This window comes from Pinus tabuliformis, chromosome Q (assembly GCF_031772625.1).
Source record: "Pinus tabuliformis cultivar Carrire ecotype Pingquan chromosome Q, CPIR1, whole genome shotgun sequence".
In the NCBI taxonomy this organism is placed as follows: Eukaryota; Viridiplantae; Streptophyta; class Pinopsida; order Pinales; family Pinaceae; genus Pinus; species Pinus tabuliformis.
This window is the reverse complement of record NC_142296.1, coordinates 1,070,221,353-1,070,228,266: the sequence shown is the minus strand read 5'-3', so window position 1 is coordinate 1,070,228,266 and position 6,914 is coordinate 1,070,221,353.

Sequence of the window (6,914 nt, the reverse complement as noted above, 5' to 3'; positions counted from 1 at the left end):
TGTGCGTAACAACCCCGAAATTAAAACATGCAACTAATTAGATCAATTATGCAATTTACAATCAACACACCTCTATTCAACTAATTAGCATAGAATTTTTGAGAAGTAGGAGAAAAGACAACTTCCCTGCAGCGATGATATTCCTTACTTGTAATTTCGGAGTTGAACGCTACTTGAATCTTGTTAATCGCGACAAAGTTTTGGGGACGACTCTCCACCCAACCGTAGGCTCAATTGCACAAAATATTTCTACAACTGGCCACCCCCGAGCCCTCAGTCAACGTACTACTTCCAGGGAATCCTTTGTCTCACCACACTTTTCTCTGAAGAGAATGGATGATAGAATGATCTCTCATCTTCCTCACCGTCTATTAAATAGACCAAACATTGGAAGGGGAACCGCATGCACATATTCCATGTGTTAAGATGCAACTTTTATTTTTTTTTATTTTAAGTTTTACTTAAGTTAAATTTTCTCTTATTTTATTCATTTTTTTACTTTTTCATACTTATTTACTACTTTTATAGTTCTTTTAGTTAACTCTTTCTTATTTTATTTTACTTTTTGTTAATTTTATTTACTATTTTATATTTTACTTTTATACATACTTATTTAGAACTTTACTATTTTATTTATTTGTTATTATTATATTTCTTCATTATTTATTATCTATATACTATTATTTTTATTTTTATTTTATTATTTATTATTTATTTGCTTATATTTTTTAATATTATATTATATTTATATTATTTATTTATTTTATTATTATTATTAGGGGATATTACATACTCCCCCTCTTTAAGGAACTTCGTCCCAAAGTTAAATCGAATCATTTAACATTTTATTTCTTTAGTTATTTATTACTTCATGTTTGCCCTACACCCTCTGCTGAACTAGTATAACCATCATGCATCGAAATTTTTCACAACACCCGGGAAATCTCGAGGAATCTCTGTCATTTTTCCCACTTTTAAAACTAGCATAAGCCTCGTCGGTCTGTATCCTAGTCCAAGGCTAGCCCCAAGACTCACGCCTGACTCAGACCTCATCTGCCCCAAGGCAGGCATCCGGTATGGTACTCAATGACTCCGGGCATCTCGCAAGGCTTGCCCACTCCCTCCACAACTACTAAGGTGCATAGCCCCAGGCATCAAAGTCCTTACACCCCCACTAAACTTCGACATCCCAATCCAATACCAGGCACCTAGCCTACAATATCAGGCACTTGGCCTCTACAAGATGGTCCCACAGCCCCTCAAGAGCTATCCATCAAGATATATACAAGAAAAAGGAACCACTGGCATATGTAGTGTTGATTGAGTATGTCCCCAGCCCATATGGTGTTACATATTCTCCCTCGTAGGTATGGGCTCCCACAAGATCATCAAATAAACCGACCCTCTTGGCCCATTTGTAGAGTTCATGTCCATCACCACATCTCAACATACATCCAATGAATTAGCAATAACCATAGTATCATAGAAAATAATCCACATGTCAAGTCTTTGCATGTCATCATGAGAACATAACATCATTCTTATCACAAAATTATGCATGTCATAAATCTACATATAATTACCACGTGCTTCACATCATAATATCATCATAAGTTATAACATCAACATATCTACATCAAAGATATGTCATGGCATCACATAATAAATGGAACCATATGTCAATATAACCACATATTATAACATCATAATCTATATGCGATTTACAATCAACACACCTTTATTCAACTAATTAGCATATAATTTTTGAGAAGTAGGAGCAAAGACAATTTCCCTGCAGCGATGATATTCCTTGTTTGTAATTTTGGAGTTGAACACTACTTGAATCTTGCTAACCGCAACAAAGTTTTGGGGACGACTCTCCACCCAACCGTAGGCTCAGTTGCACAAAATCTTTCTACAACTGGCCACCCCCGAGCCCTCAATCAACATACTACTGCCAGGGAATCCTTTGTCTCACCACACTTTTCTCCAAGAGAATGGATGATGGAATGATCTCACATCTTCCTCACTGTCTATTAAATAGACCAAACATTGGAAGGAGAACTGCATGCACACATTCCATGTGTCAACATGCAATTTTTATATTTTTATTTTAAGTTTTACTTAAGTTCAATTTTCTCTTATTTTATTCATTTTTTTACTTTTTGATAACTTTACTTATTTTTACTATTTTTATAATTCTTTTAGTTAACTCTTTCTTATTTTATTTTACTTTTTGTTAATTTTACTTACTATTTTATATTTTACTTTTATACATAGTTATTTAAAACTTTACTATTTTATTTATTTGTTATTATTATATTTCTTCATTATTTATTATCTATTTACTATTATTATTATTATTATTTTTATTTTTATTTATTATTTATTTGCTTATATTTTAATATTATATTATATTACTACTATTATTATTAGAGAACATTACATACTCCCCCTCTTTAAGGAACTTTGTCCCGAAGTTAAATTGAATCATTTAACATTTTATTTATTTAGTTATTTATTACTTCATATTTGTCCTACACCCTCTGCTGAACTAGTATAACCATCAGGGATCGAAAGTTTTCACAACACCCAGGAAATCTCAAGGAATCTCTGTCATTTTTCCCACTTTCGGAACTAGGCATAAGCCTCATCAGTTTGTATCCTAGTCCAAGGCTAGCCCCAAGGCTCGTGCCTGACTCAGACCTCATCTGCCCCAAGGCAAGCATCTGGTACGGTACTCAATGACTCTAGGCATCTCGCAAGGTTGACCCACTCATTCCACAACTACTAAGGTGCACAGCCCCAAGCATCGAAGTCCTTACACCCCCACTAGACTTCGACATCCCAATCCAATACCAGGCACCTAGCCTACAATATCAGGCACTTGGCCTCTTCAAGATGGTCCCACAACCCCTCAAGAGCTATCCATCAAGATCTATACAAGACAAAGGAACCACTAGCATATGTAGTGTTGATTGAGTATGTCCCTAGCCCATATGGTGTTACATATTCTCCCTCGCAGGTATAGGCTCCCACAAGATCATCAAATAAACCGACCCTCATGGCCCATTTGTGGAGTTCTTGTCCATTACCACATCTCAACATACATCCAATGAATTAGCAATAACCATAGCATCATAGAAAATAATTCACATGTCAAGTCTTTGCATGTTATCATGAGAACATAATATCATTGTTATCACAAAATTATGCATTTCATAAATCTACATATAATTACCACATGTGTAATGACCCACCTATAGCTATAAATAAAATACAAGTATTAGAATACATATGAGGCCTCCATACGATAGCTACGTATGCATGGACCCATATGTAATGCACTATATATATATGATAAACCCTCAAACGAACAGAAAATGCTAGTTCTAATGTTAAATTTTAATTTGTAAATTAAAATTATAAATTAAATTAATTCATTAAAATAATAAATAAACTTTATCAAATCAAATTTAGATATTTGAATAAAATCACCAAATCAAATCAGATTTTGTTTTATAAAATCAACACGTATGAAAATTTGGACACGGAGAGGGAGGGAGGCGGCGAATGGAGATTTAAAAGAAGGAAGGTTATCTTGAGAGCAGGGGGAAAAAGAAACGAATAATCAAAGGGCGATTGGAGGAAGTACAGTAACACAAAGTTATCCACAGTAAGGACTGAGCCTTGTTTGTTCTGAAGTTTTTGGGCACAAGGAATAGATTGCAGCAATTGAGAAGCAATCTGGACTGAGTACCTAGGTTGTACTTAGTTTGGCTGGGAGGTTATGGTCTTTTGGTAACGTGAGCAAAAGTTGGAGCAAATCTGAAGCCTCTTCATCCGCAGAAAACCAAGTAGGTACTTCTCATCAAATCAATCAATTTGATACATGAAATTTTGTTAAATATTAAAACAGGTTCATGAACATTTCATAATCTGTTCAGGGTAAACAACTGTTTAATTATTTACAGGCTTTACAACATGCTTCACAACATAATATCATCATAAGTTATAACATCAACATATCTACATCAAAGATATGTCATGACATCACATAATAAATGGAACCATATGTCAATATAACCACATATTATAACATCATAATCTATATGCCACATTATTCATACCATATCCATCATGTTTATGAGAGATTTTTTGGCGTAAAGCACAAGATCTATCATTTGTCGAATTTATAATAGTAATAGTAATATTATTATTAATAAGAATTTACTTAATAATAATAATAATAATAATAGTATTAATAATAATTTATTTAATAATAATAATAATATTCTTAATAATAATAATAACTATAGTATTAATCGTAATAATATTAATGTTAGTATTAATAAAAATGATACATTAGTTAATACAAATGATTCTATCATGGTAAGTAATAAGATATTGAATATTAATAATAAGAATTTAAATCATAGCTCTAGTAGTCTTCCCCCTCTTTCTCATTTTAATAACAAGGTTATTAATCTTTCTAGTTTCTCCTTTCCCCCTTTGGTTTTTAAAGTTTTGGGTAAGGTATTAAATTTTGCCTTAGCTCCTAGGAAGATTTCTACAGATGATATCATTTGTGACATAGAGTTTGGGATCAGAGGTTTACCCGATAAAATCAAGGACACAATCAGGCAGGATTGTGGAGTTGTCTTGAGAAAGGCTAAGCCCCCTAAGAGCAACCTGAGTAAGGAAGAATAAATAGCCTTCAGATCCTTAAACCAGAACAAAGATATCATTGTTCTAAAGGCAGACAAGGGTGGAGCTGCCGTCATTCTTAACAGGGTTGATTACTGCAGTGAGATGTTAGATCATCTTCATAATAGTGGTAGCTATAAAAAGCTTCCCAAAAACCCTTTAAAAAAGGTTGCAAGGAAGGTGGCTCTTGCTATTAAGTCCATTAACTCAGTGAGTTCCCTGCACCATAAACTCATTGAGAGCAACCCTATCACTCATAGGATCTATGGTCTCCCCAAAATTCACAAGGAAGGAGCTCCATTAAGGCCCATTGTCAACACCATTGGAGGTCCTACCTACCTTCTTGCTAAGTTCCTTGCTTTAGGGCTTAAGCCCTTAGTTGGTCATACAGAGTCCTTCGTAAAAGACTCTGCTTCCTTTATTAATGAACTCAAGGACATTAAGCTTGACCCTGGGGACATTCTTGTCAGTTATGATGTTGTTTCCTTGTTCGCTTGCATCCCTATTAATGAGGCCTTGGAGGTTATCAACCGCCTAACAGATCCTGACACTGCTCGGTTAGTTGAGATCTGCCTCACTTCCACCTTTTTCAGTTTTGAGGGAGAGTTCTTTGAGCAAACCTGTGGGGTTGCCATGGGCTCACCCCTATCCCCTGTCGTTGCTAATCTTTTTATGGAAGATTTTGAGTCCAAGGCTCTTAACTCATCCCGTCTCCTGCCCAAGCTTTGGAAAAGGTATGTGGATGACACCAATGTTATCTAGTCTCACGGCCAAGAGGAATTAGATCTCTTCTTCGATCATCTCAACAATCAATCCTCGGCCATTAAGTTCACTAAAGAGCAGGAAGTTGATGGGTGCCTCCCTTTCCTTGATATTCTTATTTCTAAGAATAGTGATGGTTCCCTCTCCCACCAAGTTTTTCGAAAGAAAACGCACACGGAGCAGTATCTTCATGCCAGTTCCCACCATTTCCCAGCTCAGAAGATGGGGGTTCTCAATACCCTTGCTACTAGGGCCTTAAGGATCTCAGATAAAAAGAGTTTTGAGAAAGAAAAATCCCATCTCCTTGATGTCTTCGTTGAGAATGGTTATAGTAGATACATGGGACAGAAGGCTTTCCTAAAAGCTGCCAAGAATTCTCTTGCTAAAAGGGAACTGAAGGAGCGGATTCCAGGTGTCCATCTTCCATTTGTTCAGGGGACCACTGATAAGATTGCAAGGATTCTCAAGATGCATAGTGTCCCTGTTACCTTTAGACCCCTTAACACCATTCGTATGTCCCTCAGATCAGCGAAGGATCCTATTGATCCCAAGGATATGAAAGGGGTGTATATTATCCCTTGTTATTGTGGGACCCCCTATATTGGTGAGATGGGTCGCTCCATCAATCAAAGGATTAGTGAGCATGCAGCTAACCTTAAGCATAGGAGATCAAAGTCTTCGGCTTTAGCTGAGCATGCGGAAAAAACCAATCATCATGTTTGTATTGAGGAGGCTAGCGTCATTGCTAGAGTTTCATAGTTCCATCATCAAAAATTTAGGGAAGCTCTGCAGATTGAAAAGAGGCCGAGCAATATCAATAGAGAAGATGGCTGGAAGATCAGTAGATGTTGGGTCCCTGCTCTCTCTTCCTAGTTGTTTTCTTCCTTTCCGCCCCTCCTCCTCCCCCCTTCCCTTGTTTCTTGTCTCCTCTTTTTATTTTTAATTTTATATTAAGTTAATATTTACAAGTTTTTATCTGATTTTATTTATTTATTTTTTTATATTAAGTTAATATTTTATTTTTATTTTATTCCATTGTATATATATTATTTTTATTTATTTATTTATTTATATATACAACCAATTTTTAATCTATATAAATAGTTAATCATACGTTTTATTACATTATTTATATTTTCTATGTATTTATTAAATTAGTTAGTAACTCTATAAATAGTTAATTATACATTTTATTCTAATATTTTTCTATGTATTTATTAAATAGTTAATAACCAATTAAATTAAATTATTTATATTTATTTAGAGGTAAGGTTATTATAACTAACTTCCAATTAAATTAACTTGTTTATATTTAGAGGTAAGGTCTCTAATCCAATTTAGTCGTTGGCTTAGTTAGCCGTTGGAGGCTTTGCTCAAGCTATTTATCATGCAAAGCCGGATCTGGTTCTTCAACTTGTCCTGACGATGAACCACACTAGTTGGTT